Source organism: Dermacentor silvarum, chromosome 3 (assembly GCF_013339745.2).
Source record: "Dermacentor silvarum isolate Dsil-2018 chromosome 3, BIME_Dsil_1.4, whole genome shotgun sequence".
NCBI lineage: Eukaryota > Metazoa > Arthropoda > Arachnida > Ixodida > Ixodidae > Dermacentor > Dermacentor silvarum.
In genome coordinates, this window is record NC_051156.1 from 173634904 (window position 1) to 173654389 (window position 19486).

A 19486-nucleotide genomic window follows, 5' to 3' on the forward strand; every position below is an offset into this window, starting at 1 on the left:
TGAGACGCAGTTGTAAGTCATATCTCGTTGCTTGCGTGTGTTCCTGTTTTTAATTTTTTTTGTGTCTCGAATTTTAGCGCTGTTTTGCCGCATATATATCAGTCGACAGCGGTACGCCCTTCTGTGGGATTCGGGAGAGGCACTACGCAGGACCAGGCGTGTACTGAATGTATAGTTGTCGAAACGAGGTGTCGCCAATGTCTGTTGATCGTGTTCTCTATGTGACAAGCCCTGTATGCAGTGCTAAAAATTAAATTATGGGGTTTTACGTGCCAAAACCACGATTTGGTTATGAAGCACGCCGTAGTGGGGGACTCCGGAATAATATAGACCACCTGGGGTTCTTTAACACGTGCACCTAAATCTAAGTACACGGGCGTTTTCGCATTTCGCCCCCATCAAAATGCGGCCATCGTGGCCGGCATTCGATCCCGCGACTTCGTGCTCAGCAGCCCAGCACCATAGCCACTAAGCAACCAGGACGTGTTGTATGCAGGTGCTCACGTTCACTGCAATGACACGTATTAAAATCTGAGCCAATGATGTCATGGTTACAGCCCCTAGCGCCTCTTTGTTTTGTTTTTCGGTCATCTTCTGTATACCTCAGGGAAAAAAATCAAACGACAAAAACGTTTTGCAACATGTTGACGTGTGAACAAATTAATGCCCTCGCTCATTTATAAATGCCAGCGGAAATATGTATTTAATTACAATACATACACCGAACGAACACACAGATATGAATACTGCGTGACATGCATGTGCATGGAGCTCACTGACCGCGTTCGCTGTGAGCTGATTCGGTATTGAAAAATGAACCAAGCTGTCTTTTTATGATTCATCGACGTCTCGCGATAGGACCTGAATGCCCGTCTTTCCGAGATCAATAAAAACAATTGCATTCGATCAATGGAAACGACCCTCCTACGCCGTTTCCGACAGGTATCGGTAATTTCGGCCACACTGGCCCATCGCACGGACGTTTGACACCGATTTCCGTGACACTTGTTTACACGGCGGCATTTTCGCTTTCACTGGGAAGTCTGCAATCCGGAAGGCACGACTCGGCCCAAGGGTGTACCCACACTACGGAGGCTGTGCGAACGGGGCTTTGCATCGAAAGCGGGTCCTCCGATTGGATCGTTGTTCCTCGGTGACGCGTGTCCTTCCGCGTTATAGCTGTGGGCCGTTTTCACTGAGACGACAATGGTCCGTGTATATGTAGTACGTATGCAGTGTAGCCGGACTCATGCGTCCTCCTTCATTCTGCGCTTCCGGGACCGGGTTTATTACCTGTTCCGAATTTTACGGCACGTCGAGGTTCGTCGATGCGTGCCGGCGAAGTGCCATTAAATCAACGTGCAACGAACGCACGGGCGTTACGGTTGAGCTGTGCAGAAAGCCCTGGAAAGAACGGTCAGTGTCACGCCGGTTACGTTAAACCAAACCAAACCAACCAAACCAATGAAAACCAAAAGACCGTCTTTTTTTTTTTCTGGCTATATGGACCTATTACGTGTATGTAGATGACACCAGCGGGGGGTATTCTGTAAGAGTCCACCTAGTGGACTGTCCACTTCGGCTGTCGCCATTGGCTCAGGCCTCACGAGCGCGAAGGAGACTGGCTGGCACTGGAACGGCTGGGGTGGACTCTTACATAATACCCCCCCCCCCCCCCCCCCCCCTGGTCGCAACATGTCAAACGTGACGTCCACATGCCCTATGCGTGACGGAAGAACCGACTGTATCACAATTGTGTCTGTCGGCGCATTGCAAATGAATGAAAAAATGTTGGCTTTGTCACGTGTACCTTCCCATAAGTGTTGATCGTTAGATGGAGAAGCAAAACGTGCAATGACGTTGGATGAAATAGAGTACTTGAAGTAAAAGAAAGAAGTGTAGGCAAACTCTGGCTTCAGCTTTGCAGGTGCGAAACTGCGGTTCAGCAGTATTTATTAAACCTACTTAGACAACGCCAGGCAATGTCGGACCACACTGCAGCGGACCCTCGCATTATCGCGAGTTTAGCTGTGTTTTTAGACATAAGTAAATCAATATAACCTATGAAATGATTTCGTTTGTGTCAGCCGAGCGACCGAAGCGATTCATGTGTACGGGTCCTTTATTTAAAAATAAGATGTGAGCGCGTAAATACTTGGGAATTTGACATTTGGCGCGTGTGTCGAGCGTTTTCATGTTACAGACTACACTATGTTTGGGATCAGCCCTAGAAAACGTCCAAATGCACGACAAAAAACTGGGTTGACTCGGTCAAGAACGCTTCGCATTACAAAAATTTGAACACCATAAGCAAGCAGTGTACCTTTCAAATTTGAAGTAGTCACGAGAGCTCTTAGAGCGGTTCATGGCGTTCGTGAACACTTATGTACTCCAAAAAGTTGTCGCAGTTTCACCTGAAAGGCGAAGCATCAATTGCGATAGCAAACTTGTAGAGAGCTATACGGAGTAATGATATTAACTTTATCAGCTGTATAAACTTGGACATGCAGCAGCATCGGCAACACGCAGAACTGTTGTCGCCGCCATCGGCGTTTTGCCCGCGTTCGCTCAAAATGCGTGCGGCGTTGGTGACTGTTGCCGGAGCCTCTGATATAAATAGGCACTTGGTGCCGCAGCTAAACGTCGCCTCCCTTCCCTCCCCCTCCCCCACGGCCTCTCGCGCGTCTGAAGAAGGCGCGTTTGCTCTACATATATGGTGATTGTAAAGGAGAAAAGAGACACCTACTTCTGCAGCCCTTAAGCGATCACGGCGCAGAACGCGCGTTTGTTCTCCGCCGTGCGTTCACTCCCCGTGAAAGACGCGCCCCTCACGCCCTTTCACTCGCACATACAGCGTTCGGCGCGCGGCGACGATTTCATCTCCAAATGACGTCATACGGAACCTCACGGCGACGGCGACGCCGACGGCAGAAATCTGCTTTTGAGTGTCCATATAATTGCTATCGCAATAAAACATTTTATTACTGAAACAATGAAGTCCTAAATATGCAATATTTTAGTTCAAAGTGATATTTTATATTGACTGGCTGTGCTCTTACGAACAGTTCGAGCGTAAGCACGTTCTTGCGAATAGGTGGCCCAATCGCTTCACGTTTTCGAGATAATTCATTTTACTTCGTCTTCGATCAACAAAGCTTTACACACTGTAAGTTTTTTTATGATCATTCGTCGAAATTGCCCAGCTAATTCTTCAAAGGCAAGAAATTATACTGCGGATGATTGCGGGATTGAAAATTTTGATGACATTTTCTGCAGCATATGAAACCGATGATAACTTGTCGCACGTAAAATATATTAAGAAGATAATTTTTTTGAAGAGCAGCGTATCCTTAAAAAGAGAGCAGTTTTGGTTTCTGCAACTACCCGAAATTATTAAACTTGAATAGATGTAGCTGTACCTGAACAATAATTTTTTTACTGAATTGAATATGGCTATAGTGTGACGTACTGCATACGTGGCGTCTCTCAATAAACACCGAACATTGTGCTTCGTAATTGCTAACATTTCTGTTACTACAAAAAAATGGAGAACTGGAAATTTTTTATTTCATTGTATTTTAAGAGCACTTGAACATTATCGTTACGCAGCAGGTGTTCGGCGATAACGTGGAACATGTTTTACTTGCTCCCGATTTTTATCAGCATGATGTACGAGAAAGTCACCACGTTAACCATACTGCAAAAAGGAATAGCCATAAATGATAATATTGCCTCAACACCGCTCACAGAATAAGAAAAAAATAATAGGAATAAAATAACAAATAAAGCGCGTTTCATAACGAGCTTTTCGTTATTGTTAAACTCATCCGGAGTACTTACTCTCCGTTCGTTGCCGTACTGGTAGCAATAATCAAAAGGAAACTCATCTATCACGGGCCAACCGATGACCGTCTTTCATCGCCAACACACGCCAAGACAAGCCAAGACCGACCTTGTCGATACAGCGGCTAGTGGTGTTTCCCCGAGAGGGAAGGCCGGCATGGTATGGTTCAGAAAGGGGCGACAGAGACCGAGGGTCTCGGTTGAAGCGGCGATCAGCGTATGGTCGAGGCGAGGAGTACCAGCGGCTACTACGGCAGTGGCGGGAGATGTGACCGACCCGGGAGCAAGCAAAGCAAATCGGCCTGTCATCCGGTGTTCGCCACTCAGATGGGTTCCGATATGGACTCGGAAACGACTGGCGAGGTGCAGCAGAGGCAATGACAGGAGTGGTAGGGGTGGGACGTGGGCGGACGGCAGACTGGATGTCCATGTTGGCAATTTCTTGGCGGACAACAGCTTGAATGAGCGAGACGGTCATGTTGTCGTGCGTATGGGGACAGTGAGAACTTGGAGCCATAGCCTCAAGTTCGCGGCGGATGACCTGTGTCAAGCTTGGCGTGGCAGGCGGATGTGATGCCGGAGGGTCGTTGCAGGAGGAAGTGGCAGCCGTATTGGGAAGTCGGTCGAAGCGTTGTACGATGCGTTTGCTCTTCGCTTGCTCAAAATTCCGGCATTCCTTTATGATGGATTCAACCGTTGAGCAGTTCCTGCAAAGCAGGAGGTTGAACGCATCGTCTGCGATGCCCTTCAAGATGTGTCCAACCCTATCGGCCTCTAGCATGTCCGCGTCCGCTTTACGGCAGAGAGCCAGAACGTCTTGAATATACGCGACGTATGATTCGGTTGGTGTCTGGACACGAGACGCTAGCTCTTGCTTGGCCTCCATTTGACGTCCCACAGGCCTTCCGAAAAGATCGCGTAGCTTTTCCTTGCAGGAGTCCCAGCTTGTAATTTCGGTTTCATGCGTCTCGAACCATACCTTCGCGGTTCCTCCCAAGTAAAAGATCAGGTTGGCCAGCAAATGTGTGGCATTCCACTTGTGCTTACCGACGCGCTCATACGACGTCAGCCAGTCTTCGACGTCGACCTTGCCAGTGCCAGTGAAGATTCCCGGGTGACGTAGCTGGGTTAGTACCACTTCCGCCGGTGTCTGAGCGGCGGAGGCAGCGTCAGTAGCCATAACAGCGGAACCGATGTGACGCCCACTGCGAAGATCCAGGGCCGGCTTGTGGCGAGATTACCCAGCACCTCCACCAAAATGTTACGGGGAGAAAATGTATGTATTTACAATATATACAGAGGGTTGTAGCTCTGTGGCCAGGGTGACACCATCTACCGAGCTCCGAGACACTTCAGCCTCTTCTTCCCCAACCAACGTCATTTTGTCCACAGCGGTACAAACTCGTACGTGACAATACGACTATGACAGACTTGTCCGTGCGAAAGCTGAAAGGTTGTCTGAACGTCTTGCTGATTATTTGACCTTGAACACCTTACCTTCGCAGAAGAAAACGCCCACGTGAGCTTGAGTCATCCAGGCAAATTCTTTAACCAGAGTAAACATACAGCGACGACTTCATCTCGCGTGCCTGCAATATCCAGTCCTCAGGCCGATCTAGGCGAAAGTCAGAAAGTCGTGACTCCTCACGCGGTGTCAGGGCAGTGGGAATGAACCAGCAAAAAAGAAAAAAAGGAGAGACAAATGTAATTACACGCAGCTGCTGCGAAGTGGCAACGCGCTAGCTCGTAGTAAGCGAGAGCGACAGACTCAGTCGGTGCCTATGAGAGCGAATAGAAATGTGCGAGATAAGAAATCAACTTGTTAGCGCCGATCGCCCCCACTCCTGGAGGGTTCTCACATTTTTAACAAAGGTAAGAGAAAACAGGCTTGATATAACACAAGGATTCCCGTCGCACTATTTTATTCCTATCTCATCACACATAACTTATGATCAGCCGATCGTGCTGATAACGTAAGCGGAGCGCTACTTGGACCAGTGAGAGGGCAAAACTGACTTGCTACACACGAACATTTGATATGAAAACATGCAAAAATGTTTTGGTGCTGAAATCTCGGAGTGCTTTATCGAGGCATATCTCATATCTTCTTGGTGGCAAAGATTCATCGAATGAATATTTAACTATGACCGACGTTTTTCGCGCATCTGACAAACCCTGCGGAGTATTGGAGGACGGTGTCAGTTGGCCTCCTTCACCGTCCTATGCACTAGTCGGGCGACTGGTGACAAAAGCGTATACATCTGGCATGAAATGATGACCACTGGAATGCAACAAAGGTGTCACGGATACCAATAACAATGCGCGCTGGCTGTTTCTCAAGGTAGCTCGCATACATGCGGCTAACATTGCACGCTGGCGCTTACGGAACGAGGTGGCATGCAGGCTGCTTGAACAGTTCGCAGTACAACTGACATTGTGAAGCGATAAAACAATGGAACATAAGCGACCACAAGTCAACAAACTACGCACAGTGTGCTTATGAAACAAGAAATAATAATATTAATAAAAACATTATATGACCTTTTATCACAACTGTACAATTCAACACCAACGTTCAGGTACTGCTTTGTTTTTTTTTCCCACCCAGCAATGAGGCGTTTGCCCTTTGACACGCTCTTAAGCAAACCTCTGGGCCTGAACATTTGGCCAGTTATCACACAACTCGCGTACACGTAGCTCGATCGTCCCGCTAAATGCAGCCACCTTGCCCCACTTTCGATCTTCATTCACAATAAGACTCACACACATCTCTCCGCGCCTCGCCTCAGCGCTCGTTTTCGGCGATTGCGCCGCACATACGTCATCAGTGACGAAATGCCTTTGTTCTCGACGGAAAGACCTGGCACACCACCACGCCTCCTAGCCGCGAGCATAGGCGCGCTCCATTTTTTTTCCCCGAGCAGCATCATAACAGAGTCTTGCGTATACGACGCGTTGTCCATTATGCAGGCAGCCCCTGCGCGATCGGTTCCTTTTGCCTATGTATCGGACTAACCTTGGTTGCAAATGCTTCCTGTTCTACATTTCGGGCTCGCTCGCCCTCAATGAATGACTGTTCGGCTGAGCTTCCTGACGAAAAAAAAAGGGCCGCAGCAGGAGTTGTGAGAGGGTGAAAGAGAGAGAGAGAGAGAGGAGAGAGACGGGGTGCGTGCGGCTTTGCTCAGTGCCGTAGCTTCGAACGAAGCGTTCATGTCTGCATGCGAGTGTGACGCAACCTGTTATGTCATAGATGATATATACGGCCGAGCCAGAGTGGATCGTAAAACTGCAGCGTCGTGATTATGCGCGGCATTTTTTCCTGCGCTAATTTACCGAACTCGCCTTTGACAAGGAAGTGATCGTGAAAGATTTCCTTTCTGTGGGCGTTTTCGGCGCTTCAGTCAAAACGGACCGGTATTTATTTCGTGCAGAGCCATTTGCGTCAAGCAAGACCCGCTTACAGTGCTCGCACGACTTCGTTTGTGCCTGTTGAGTTGCCGCATGCTTCTTATGTTAGTGGTTAAGCTGTTAAAGAAACTGAACATTTAGTATGAGTGCATTTTTTTCCAGTCAGTTTAGGGATGAGGAATACGCCTTGCTTGGTATGCTATCAAGTCACGAATATCAGTGTGGTTAGGCTGTTGCTCATGCGAATTTCGTACCTGTATGTCCACACACGCCACAACTTGCGCACCAAACATCACTCACACAGCACGTTCACAAATCCATAGCAATAAGTTTTTCACATACCGTAAATTTCCTTCCAGAAGAATTCGTTCGGCTTAATGGTAATTCAGTAAGTCGACAACAAAATAGACAGAGCCTTCAGAATTGTTCAGCTCAAGGAAAATTCGTTTCAGCGCAGTTCTTCCCGAATCAATTCGACATTAGCTTCAACTCTCACTTATATCGAGAAAAAAGAAAAACTGACCAGCACTTTCCTTTCCTGACGATGTCACAACTGACGTCGAAAATTGGCGTGCTACCAGCGAGCGCGCGAAACCAAAGTTGGCGTCAGCTGTGCAACTGTGGCAAACAGAGCAAAATTCAAGCATTATTGGCGCTCTCGTCTCTTTTGGTCGCTCTGACTGATTGTGTTTCTATATACTGCGAGGGTAACTCCCTCTAGTGGCGAAACGAGGTCGACGATGAACCGAGGACGAACTCCTATACTGAATAGCCTTTTGCGGGAGCCCGATTTAGACGCGACGCATCGGCTAATCCCTGCAGGTTGTTCGGTGTCCCCGATACAAAGACAGCTACCGAAAGTTGGACGCCAGGAGAGAGCGGACTCGTTTGGGATACACGACCTTGGCGCGCCAAAACCGTGTTGAAGTTCTTGGACGAGGGCGGGCGACGGTCTTTGACGGTGAGATGAAACGTATATAGAGCAACACGGGGAGCTGTGACAGACAGGCGTAGTTTGAAAGACGGTAGGTGAGTTGTGAGCACCTCGGGCAACACGGCGCGTTGTGCCCCGAAGTGTGCCGCATATCAAGAAACACCTATCAAGACAATTGACATTGTAGAGATACATTACTTCTGTGATGTTTCGGTGTTTTCAATCATGGTTATTTTTATGGTTGTACCTTGCCGCTGTACTATGTATTTTTCTGGTGTCTATGCGTTTTTTCTTAGGAAATATAAATTGCACATCATGCTCAGACATACGTACTTTATTGTTTAATTTCTTTAGTGTATTGGTATTATGAAATGGTGAAAAACATTGCATTACTTTATAATTACGATATTATGTATTATAATTCTTGACAATATTTTTTTCTAGTCCCAACTGCCTTGTAAAGGGTTCATTGGCCCTGTAACCTGTCCATAACAGCTTTTAGCCAATTAACCTCTCCAGAATCTGTTCTTTAGAGGAAATAAAAATGATTTGATTTGATCTATCTATCTATATGGGTTATGCGTCTCGAGAGGCGGGAGCCTTTCTTTTCTGACCTGTGTCTGATTGAGCGGCAACTATCACAGAGATAACGTTAATTATCGTTATATATTTAAACATCGTGTTTTATAGTACGGTCCTGTATTCTCAAAAAGCTCCTACTCTAGAATTGTTCATGAGATAAATATTCAGCCTATCCTGATCACTGACTTATTATTAGCGAATGAGCCAAAAGCGAAGGTCACTTATGAACGGAAAGCTTTGAAAATTCGGCCAACGGTGCCCAGAGTCTGTATCCACAAAACTTCCTTCAAGTAAGAGCATTTCCTTACTGGATAGCAATCTGGCCCTATGCCATTCATGTAACGGCTGGCATATGATAACGAGACTAAAGAAGCGGTGATGGCCAACAGACGGCGCTTAGGTAAGGGAAGTTTTGTTTACACGGGCGCGCGGAACTGAATTAACAGATGCTGTAGGAACTCTGTTGGCCGACCACATTTGCTAACATTAGGCCAGCTGCCCCAATTGGCCAACGTTAGTTTTAGGAACGGCACTGGCGTATAAACTTCTTTGTCAGTATACAACCTCAAGCTTGTGCATAGATAAAACGTGCTTTTGTTCTTTCGTGTCTCACATAAAATAACAAAAAAAAACAAGGTTCAGTCCGCATAAAAGCTGTTTGGAACTGTTTGTCGCATTCGTAATAACATGTCCAACATCATGATTGGCAGGCATATACTCTTACGAACAGTTCGAGCACTAGGGCTTGACTGGGAATACGAGCCAAGTGATCAGTCGCTTAGAAGTACCAGCCAATAATGATACCGAATATTTTTTAGCGCAGCCAGTCAACAAATGAGAAACCGCTTATACGCGCTTCGTTGATAAGTGCTGTTTGCCATTGGCCAGCCGCCTACGCTAATAAGGTAAAACGTCACGTGATGATTGGCGGCTAATTGCTGTTATGAAAAATTAAAGCATTAGCCCTTTTTATGAATGCGGGCCCTGTTTGCTACACGCGTAAATTGATTCCTTTCTTTTTCTCTCTGCAGTAATTTTAGTATAGCTGCGCATGCTCGAGTACGACCCTAAGTATATATAGTACTACGCTTTTCTTGAGGCTTCTGGGTAGCTGCCTGTAAAAAATAATTACAATAACAACAAAATAAAAATAAAAGATGACCTACACCGGTTCTGGCGGCCACCTCATTCTGCCATATCACCCTCATTGACTCTTACAGCCTCACTCTCCCGAGGCGCCGTTTTTTTTTTTTTTTTTTCGTCGCCGCGTGGCGTGGCTTGTTCCTGCGCCGCTGGAACGCTGGTCCGTCGACCTCGAAACTGCGCGTACCAACGGGTTCATACATATCTTAGCGCACTCGGCGCAACACGAAGCCAACAACCTGGCCGTCCGCTGCTACTGAACTTGACCGATTGGCCTATTTACAGTATCAGCGCGTCGTTTGTGGAGAACAACTGTTTTCGTTTATTGTATAACGACAGACAACCAGCTTTGCATGTGCTGAGCACTGCATCATCAATAAGTTTTTAAAGTGACTCTTGAGTTGCCATGTTCAGCGGCCAGAGGAGCTGGGGAAACTAAATGTGCCTTAAAAAAAACTTAAGTAAAAAAAATAATAAAAATGTGCTGCTATCCTGCCACTATACATCCACGAAGCCGCGTGTTGTCCGCTGCGACGAACGCAAGCTGCTTTGCTCTCGAAAGAGACATCTGTACACCTTTCCCTATTGCGATGATTCAACACCCCCCCCCCCCCCCCCAACTCATGTTACGCCAATTAGAAACGTTAGAGAATCGCGAATTAGCAGGTCATATGCGGTCCGTGCATCTAGTTCTAATTCTAATTCCGCGCGAGACAAGTACTTATAAAAATGCCGGTAGCATTGGTAGCATCGTCTGAAATCGAATTTGAAGCTGACTTCTGGAAACTGGGCCCGAATTCACAGAACCTTCTTACGATAAAATTGTTCGTAAGAGAAAATTTCAGCCAATCCTGATGCTGGACATATTAGCGAATCTCGTTAACCATGGCAGAGAGTACTTACGAAAGAAAAACTTTGCGATTTCGGCCCCTGATCCGTAGAGGGCTCATAAAACTGCCAATTTCGGTATACACAGAGCTACATCATTGTCTTCAGAACAAGCTACGGATCCAGCTTATAGATCTCATCGAAAAAATGATGACGGAATAAGCTTGACTTTTGTTCCACCAAAGTAAGGGGATACTAACGTATGGTAAGCGGGCTGCTTTAATGAGGCCACTACGCTGGCAAAGAAGGGAAACTTGACACACTGGGAACACGCATGCTTACGCGGCTCGACTATTGTGCGCATTTTTTTTCTTGCCCTAATGTTGCTCTAAGCAGGGCACCAGGGCAGCTATGGTGCATCTTCAATCAGCCTGCACGAAAGCTCTGATCTGCTCTGCAATCGCAATGAAAAAAAAAAAAGCGAAGTCCGTATTGACAGAGCAGCTCTAACGTGTACGGTCTATCTTGTCATCCTTTCATTTCTGCCTCTATTTAATTCCTTCCAATAGGTGACAAATGAGTGCACATACTAAAGAACTACCATTTACCAGATTGAAATAAGCACAGTTGCAACACAACATCTAGGGTGGTTTGTAAGGCAACCAATGGTTCTGTAACGAAGGACGGGCATTGTGAATTCGGCCCCAGGAAACAATCCTCACAGATGGAACCTCATGAAGCGTACGCACGCGCGCATAAGCCTTTAAAAACGAAGCAAGAAAGCGAACCACCGTTTCACAAAAGAAAAAAGAAAAGTGGCGGCTCATAAGCATGCTACATAGTCGAATGAAATCGATTGTTGTGGTGTACCATTAAGACGCACACCATCGGCGTATATACGATCACCAGTACGCATATCGTATACAAAGCATTCGTTTCATCTGCCGCTTAGCGGCCACGCTTTCATACTAAAAGAAATGAAAAGAAGAAAGCGTGTCGCCCAGTCCCGTGCAACGGCACAAATCGCTCATGCGCATAAACGGTATACGGTGACCCGCCTCCCGTCACGCTATGGCGGTACGTGTCAAGTTGTAACGGATGGCGTGCGCAAGTATATAAAACACACGCGGAAAACTGTGCCCGTTGGTGCGTGCCAGGCACGCCGCCCCGCCCGTGCAGAACCGTGAAGCCAATGACACAGAGAAGAAAGAGCCCGCGCATTGTTCGTCGATAAGCTTCCGTCCGTAAAGCGACGACGCCACACCAAGCAGAGCATGGCCGGCAGTGCCACCGCTGGGCGCCGTCCATATAGTTGTGTCATACATCGCGCGGAAATGACTGGTCCGCCGATCGAGTGACACACTCTGGTCACAGGCCGTGCGATCGCCGGGGTCGGAAGCTTATGGAACGCTCGGAATGTTCACGCACTCATTATCCCCGTTGTTTGCAGGCTGAGCAAAACGATTATGACGAACGCTGAAGCTGAACACATCTTACTCAGAAGTGAAAGTACACTTATTCTCAACTTTTTCTTCGGTTTTGTTCGTGACTCTGCTACAACAGTAAAGGTGGCACGAAGCAAAATTTAATCAGAAAACTAATGGTCTTTAAATACGACCAATGCAGCAGTTACACTGTTGAGAGGTCTGTACGCAAAACAAAAATGCTGACGCATTGTAGAAAAAAAAGTGTCACCCGCTGCAGATGAAGTCATTGCATTAAGCTCGTTTGTGTGATAGTCGACGTAATTATTATTTATTTTTGATACCGATAATTTTGGCAACAAATATGCCATTGACCTGTTCACAACGTTAAATTCTGAGCGAACTGCTAAGTCTTTGGCGAAATTAATCCATGAGCTGTTCAGTAGTTCACTATGTTATGAACTAACGTGCACGAAGAAGTCACATTTCAACAAGCATAGAAAGAAAAAAGAAATAGAGATAGCAGGTTTAGCATACTTTTGCAATGTCACACAGAAGACATTGAATGCATCATCAAAGACGAATACACACATGCATAAACAAAAATATCGCGTTTGTAACGTAAAAAATTACAGCAATTACAGCAACGAAGGAAACTAGGACGCAAACGAGAAAAGAAACATAATCAAGAAAGGAAAACCAAGGCCGAAGCTCGGCAGTACCAATACTTTTCAACACTCTGTCACTACCTGTTAAAAACAGTGCTAGAGCCTTTGTAGTAGTCCGTTGCATTCTCTCGAAACGTTTGGATAAGAACGACTGAAACAACGACACCAAGGACTGCGATTATGACGACTGCGATGACGACGTCAACACTAACACTTCGAATGGAATCCTCTCCTTGCGAATGCGAACACTATAGGTATTGATACTGCACACGGTTTTACAAGAGTGCTTTGCCATGCATCCCGTCATGCGTTTGAATTCGCCGCCACGCCATTTCGCCGACTGCTTTGTTTGATAGATAATTCGAAATTGACAATCATGCAGTGAAAATTGGACATAGAGCGCTTAATAGCCTGCGTAAAACGACTATATTCTGTCTCTTTAGTTCGTATTTTTTCCCTTGTAAGCGCGTCCCATTTTTTTCTGAAACAACGGTCTTTAACCACGTCTTCCGGTAGCCAATTGAGCCGTATCGGCGATTTTCCCGGGGCTGCTACTGGGCAGCACAATAGCCATCAAAAATGATTGGTTCGTGCTTGAGAGGTGACCGTTCGATGGAAGTTTTTCAGTGCAGCCACCAGCAGCTCGCGCGGCAACGGATCCTCGTACGACTAATGCTCAAAACTTGATAATTTTTGTTGGTGGACATCAACAATAATTTTAACGAAGATGTAACATTTACAAATTAACATTTACGACAACCTTTCTGTGTTCGTTTAAGGAGTGTGTAAAAGTGGGAGTGAGTGGGAATGTAGTTGGGTGAGCTAAGCTGGACACACTACATTGAAAGCTGTGGAAACGGGGGGAAGGGGGGGGGGGGGTGATTCAAGCAGCGAGGATTTTTTAAAAATGAACAGAGAAGAAAGAAAACCAATGTGGTTGCATGCACCTAACAAAACACGTGTCACTGTGGCAATCAGACATCGCCTTTAAAACGATCAGTTACTCCTTTCGTCTTTGAAGTCGCCATAGCCCGTGGTGTGTAGTTGCTCACTAAGGATTAACCTTGAAGCTTTGGGGACTCCTTTAGACAGCTTCCGTAGAGGAAACACTTGATATCGACGTCGATTAAGGACAGGAAGAGGGCTGAACGAAAGAGATGAGTGGTAGTTCGTGAGTGGTTGGGAAGGACGGTGCAATAAAAAATATTAAGGATAATAACGAATGAAACAGATAGCACAATGTATTAAGAAATTTGCTGAAGCAAGGAGATCACCGATTCAACCGCAAGGTTAGTAAAACGGGTAACGTGCCATCTTGCAATTGTTCTGACATGATTACACGTGTAACATGAACGTGGATAGCAGTCGCTTTGTAGCTTGTAGTTGTGACTATCGCCATATTTGCAGACTGATCCGATACAACGCAATCAAATGCCAGAGTACATTACAACTTCAGGCTCAGCCTGCTTCTTCTCTCTGTATCTTTGCGAAGCACAGTAGCCGACGAGATGATACGTAAGAACTAAGAATACATTCGCGCTCAACAATACGTCGTTAAGGATAATGACGAATTGGCTCGACTTCACGCCCTTTTGAATCTTTGACAAATCGGCGTGGCCATGGCGTACCATATTTTGTATAGTGTTCGTATAGAATTTCCTTTGAAATTTACGAAGCCTCAGGGAGCATACCAAACCGCCTCTCCTGAAATAAGATTTCCCGCTCTCTGCCTTTATCTTCGAACAACATTCCTGGTCGTAACAAAATGCGCGTGACTGTAAAATAACCAAGATCGCCTGTGAAACAAAAGTAATCCTCGAAATTTCAGCATGAAAAGACGCACAAAGATGCACCCCCTTCATGCATCAATGCCAATTTCGAGACATTTATGACTTCTTTAAAACTAGATTGGCCATAAATAGGAACAAGTGCCGCTTCATACCTGAGATCTTAAAAGCGTCCTTCAATATACTCGCCGTTCAAGGCCGAGACGAACGTCAAAGGAAATATGGGTCACGTCAGTTTACACACACCAATGAGTCTTTGGTCGCACTGTACGAATACAAGCGAAGAGAAATAACTGCGCGCCGTTGTGATCGGCATACATTCTGCTCGAGAATTCTGTCACGCAGACTACGGTGTCGCTGACCGCCTTGCTCCGTGCTTCGGCTCCGCAATGCGTGCCCACCACGGGTGTTTGCGCGCAACATTGATGGCAACTGTGCGCGGCTGCAAACATCAAACAGGCTGCAGTGTATATGTCTGAAGTGCAACACAGGTGTCTGTAGCGTGTTTTAAGGCGTGCGTAAAGCATTTGTGGTCTCTTCCATAGGGTTACAATATGTAGCTTTTAAAATTTGGACTCTTCTGCTGGAGATTAGACTGCCGATTTCAGATATTCCATAGGCGGAACAAATTTAGGTTTGTAGGTTAGACATCTAGTACGGTTAATTTCAAAACCGCGCGTGAAAATAAGGGAAAAGTAAAAAAATAAAGCACAATTCGATTATTGGCGGATTTGAAAATCCCTGGGAGTTAGCTTGCAATGCACTGTTAAGGGGGTGGGAGGGCCGAGGTGTGCTGACGGGAGCTGAGGTGTTAAGCTGAGCTGAGAAAACAGTTTCGAGTTTTGAGCTGTCGCAGCAAACCGACAACTCAGAACTTCAGATTTCTACAGTGCTGGCACTTATACGCAGTCTTTTGTTCTAAAGTCATGCGGACGACAACAGTACATTTTTTTAACAATTCAAGAAACGAGGGCACCGAAAATATTCAAGTTTGTCAGCTAATATCAAAGGGTAATAAACACTTTGTAAATGAAGTGTTGATGATGATGCCCGTTTGTATTTCAAGACATATACTTTTGTTTCGTTGGAAAGGCAGCCAAGTCAAAATTTTCTGTTCTCGCTCATGAACTCTCATTCACTGAAAAGATCCGACGTCCGGGCATACCAGTTCTCCACAATTCTTTAAGAACTACGAGGTATCATTTCAGTGAGATACTCGATTTACAGGTAATTTTTTTAGCTATACTAAGCGCCATGTATGAGTATTAAAAAAGACGAATATGTTCGCTTTTCTGAAAGCATGCTTCCGATAACTACACTATGCTCTACCGTGGCTAGTGATAGTACAAGTAGAAATTCACCGCAGTGTCGCGTTTAGAGCAAGGTCTGCAAACTGAATACATAAGGAGCAGTTACCTGTCCACACGCTAAATGAATTAACTTAAATGTCACGTCTTCAATGTGGATTTTACCTGTCTAGTAATCCGTCAGGAATAAATTGGTGGCATTATAAACCAGCCCGTTTATAAAAGGTTTTCGCTAAGGGAAGCACTGTTTTTACAAAAGTACTGTAATTTTAGTATAGGCAATCTCACCTTGTGCAAAGACGGCCATGAAGGTTATAATTGCGGTGAGCTACACAAATCCGCGTCGAAATGCGCATAACTCTCTAGAAACACCGAGAACAAGACAGTGCATCGGAGATAGCTTGTGCAAAGAACTTCGTCACTCGTCGATCCCAGTTGCTCCTTACGCGCAGTCCCGTCATCCGCTACATCATTTACAACAAACACCTTTCAGAATTCAAAGACGTATAAGTTATAGGTACTGCAGTGTAATGGGAAGACAACTTTGATTAGTGAACCTTGTGCATCGTTCGCTAGTTCAGTTGCAAAGGCAACTTTTTGTTCAGCTCTTAAGCAGCTTGTCTGGCATCTCAAAACAGGTCTGCTAGCAGCTAAATTTGTTCACAAATTTAAGCAGAGCAATATAAAGAACGCTGCACGCCAAGCTGGTGGCCACGCTCAGCATATCACGTCTCGTATATCATCCAACCTATGAAAAATATATATATAGTTTCTTCTCTTGCCCTTTAGTTTTGTGAGTACGCAATTCAAAAGACGCCACTCACCCTTCCCGTCTTGTCATCCACGGGTGATGCCACCTGCCGAGTCAATGCCGTCCGAATCACACCGAAGACAACCAACGAACCGCCGACAAAAAAACAGTGGTGCCCCACCAAGCTTCACGGCGTTTCACAAATTATCGCGACTGCGCGAAGCGGCAGGTGAGAGGCAAACGTCTGAATGAACTCGACGACGAGAAGCAAGAAAAACACCGTCGAGCACCACGGCCCGCGCGCGCAACCAGCCACACACCACTTGAGCCTGAGGGGAAGAAGTCAAGTCTCTCACCACGCCGGCGCGCGAAGAAAGTGACTGCCGCTCCTAGCGGGGTTACGACGATCCTTAGTAGCACACAACCGTGCAGGCCTCCGCAACGGGAGCGCGATTCTCCGCGGTCCGACGCGCGTTGATGCAGCCACGCGACTGGCGGTCACAGCGGCGGGGATGAAACGGCTGCACCCTGTTGCTCCTACTGCCACGGCTGGCAGAGGCCGCCCAGCGAGTCCCCGGTGAGCCTCTCTATCTGGATCGCCATCTCCGTTGGCACTGCTGGCCCGCTTGTTGCGTGAGCCTCCTCTTTCCCTCACGCGCCTTTCTTTTTCTTTTTTTCCTCGCCCGCCAGCACGTCGTGAAGCATACGCCCTCCCTTTCCCCGCTCTTCTTCCCTGTGGTATTGCAAGGTGAGGATGGACAGGCAGGCAGACTCTACTGTATGCTGCGGCCGGCGTGTAGCGATACTCTCGCTGTAGTGGACGTGGTGGATGACCGAGGACAAGCGTTGTTTGGCTTTCGCCCCACACTTCCCCGGGCAGCTTCGGAGCTGCATTCTCTTGTTTTTGTGCTTTTTCTCGCTGAGACAATACTGAGTATACCTTGTGTGTTGATTGAGACACTAAGATGGGAGGGCTTTGCGAAAACCAGAGAGGCGCGTAAGACGGTGGCTTCTGGCAATGCGCCACGTGCTCGGCCTTCAGGGACTGTATTCATTCATCTATTCATTCATTCATCCATTCATTCAGTCATTAATTTTGGCTCATTGGTCATCGTGGACCTCGATGGTAATGGTGCAAGATATAGAAGAAAAGCCAAAATGATAAGTGTCCGTTATAGCTGGCGCAACAAAGGCAATGTATAGTATAAGAGAAAGCCGTCAACGCACCTGCTTTGAGCAAGGGCGACATGCGATATGCCATCAGAAATTCAAGCCACTCGGACCATTTTGTACCAGTACCTGTAATGAATCGGAGCACGTACAAGGTAAATTTTGCATGTTACTCGCTGGACGATTTGTCATGGTGTTTAGGCGTCAAGCAGATCACGATATGGAGAAGACCGACTTAACAGCGCTTCTTCCTCATGAATCTTCACCAACTAGCCCAAATTTTGGTTCCTTCAGTAGATTTAGAAGCATTTCATGAAAGTGTTTCAACAAGCGAGATTCCCTCCAAACAGAAATAAAAAGAAAGTTTCTTACAGGCATAGTGATGCGATCAAATAGAGACGTGAAGATTGTCAACGCGCACTCTCGTGAAAGATAAAACAGCGTATTTCTCAGCCGAAGGATCTATGCCACTCTGTGTCAAAAAATTGTCATAATGTCAATACACTATTTAAGTATTATTTACACTGTCAGCACAGTTCCTGCATGGCTATCTTATAGGCGAATCCGTCAGCATAAATATAAATATACACTTTGAGGGCAACAAAATAGGCAGTTTGTTTAGAACGACGTTGAAACAGATCGGAGTCAGGACATTACGGTAGACTTTAATTCCAAGGGTGGACTGCTCGAATTGCTTGTCATCCTAAAATTGTGACGCTTCGAGGGAAAAAGTGTAATTCAGCGTAGCATTCTTTTTTGTGCACCCATACCGTACACGCTGCAGAGAACATGTACTCGTATGTCTGTATTAAAAGCCCGATGGATGTCGAGCATTGCCATGACTGTCCTCTCTCCTGATTTTTTTCCCATTTTTCAAGTATCAAGGGAAGGGAGGGAGGAGGCAAGTTGTAGCTTAAAATGTGGATTGCTTTGGCTAGGACGAAATCCAGGTATTTGTTTTTGGAGGACTCCACTGGCTTCTCGTCAAGAGTAAGGTGAATATATGTGGAGAATAATGATAGAGAGAATTTTAAATATCAGAACAGGTTGGTCTAGCATAGTCTTGGCATGCTGCTTCATTTGATATATTGAAAGATGAAAGAAAGGCAGTGAGGTAAAAATAATGAAATAATTATGAAGAACTGATATAATGACCTGATAGATCAAGAGCACTGTGAGACTAGTAGTATGTATATGAACCATGCGCACACACCCCGGAGAATCGCCTGCCACAATGAAGACTGGTGCCTCAGGGCTAAGCTGGCTTTCTTCATCACCTATACACTTTTTTATGTAAATAAAATGAGTTAATAAGGGTGAAAGCGACACCCCCTTTCGCCGGACGAAGGTTTCTCAGCTCATCACAAGGAGCAGGAATTGCCGGAGGCCGCCCACTTGGATTGCTTCGTGTCATTCGTTGCCGACTGTGCGTCAGTGAACACATTAAGAAGGAATAAGCATAGAGCCGACCAAATGCATCTCACGCGAGCGCGCAGTTCGCGTCAGATAATACGCAAAGCAATTAGTTGGTTTCGTCACCGATGATGGAGGGTTTGTCATCACGCGGTAGGAGACTTTTTTTTTCCCCTGGATGTGCTTGAAGCGGAAGTAATCAGCGCTTAAGGCACTTTTCGCCTTGCG

At 46.2% G+C, this 19486-nt stretch overlaps 1 protein-coding gene across 1 annotated transcript in view; it reads right to left on the bottom strand.

The window, feature by feature from the left end:
- LOC119445035 (mucin-5AC) overlaps positions 1–17152 on the bottom strand; it is a 105989-nt gene extending 88837 nt beyond the window's left edge. Inside the window, exon 1 of the mRNA XM_049663908.1 lies at positions 16749–17152. The gene's annotated coding sequence lies outside the window, so the exon portion shown is untranslated. The remainder of the gene's footprint in view (positions 1–16748) is intronic.
- Between the last annotated feature and the right edge of the window lie 2334 nt (positions 17153–19486).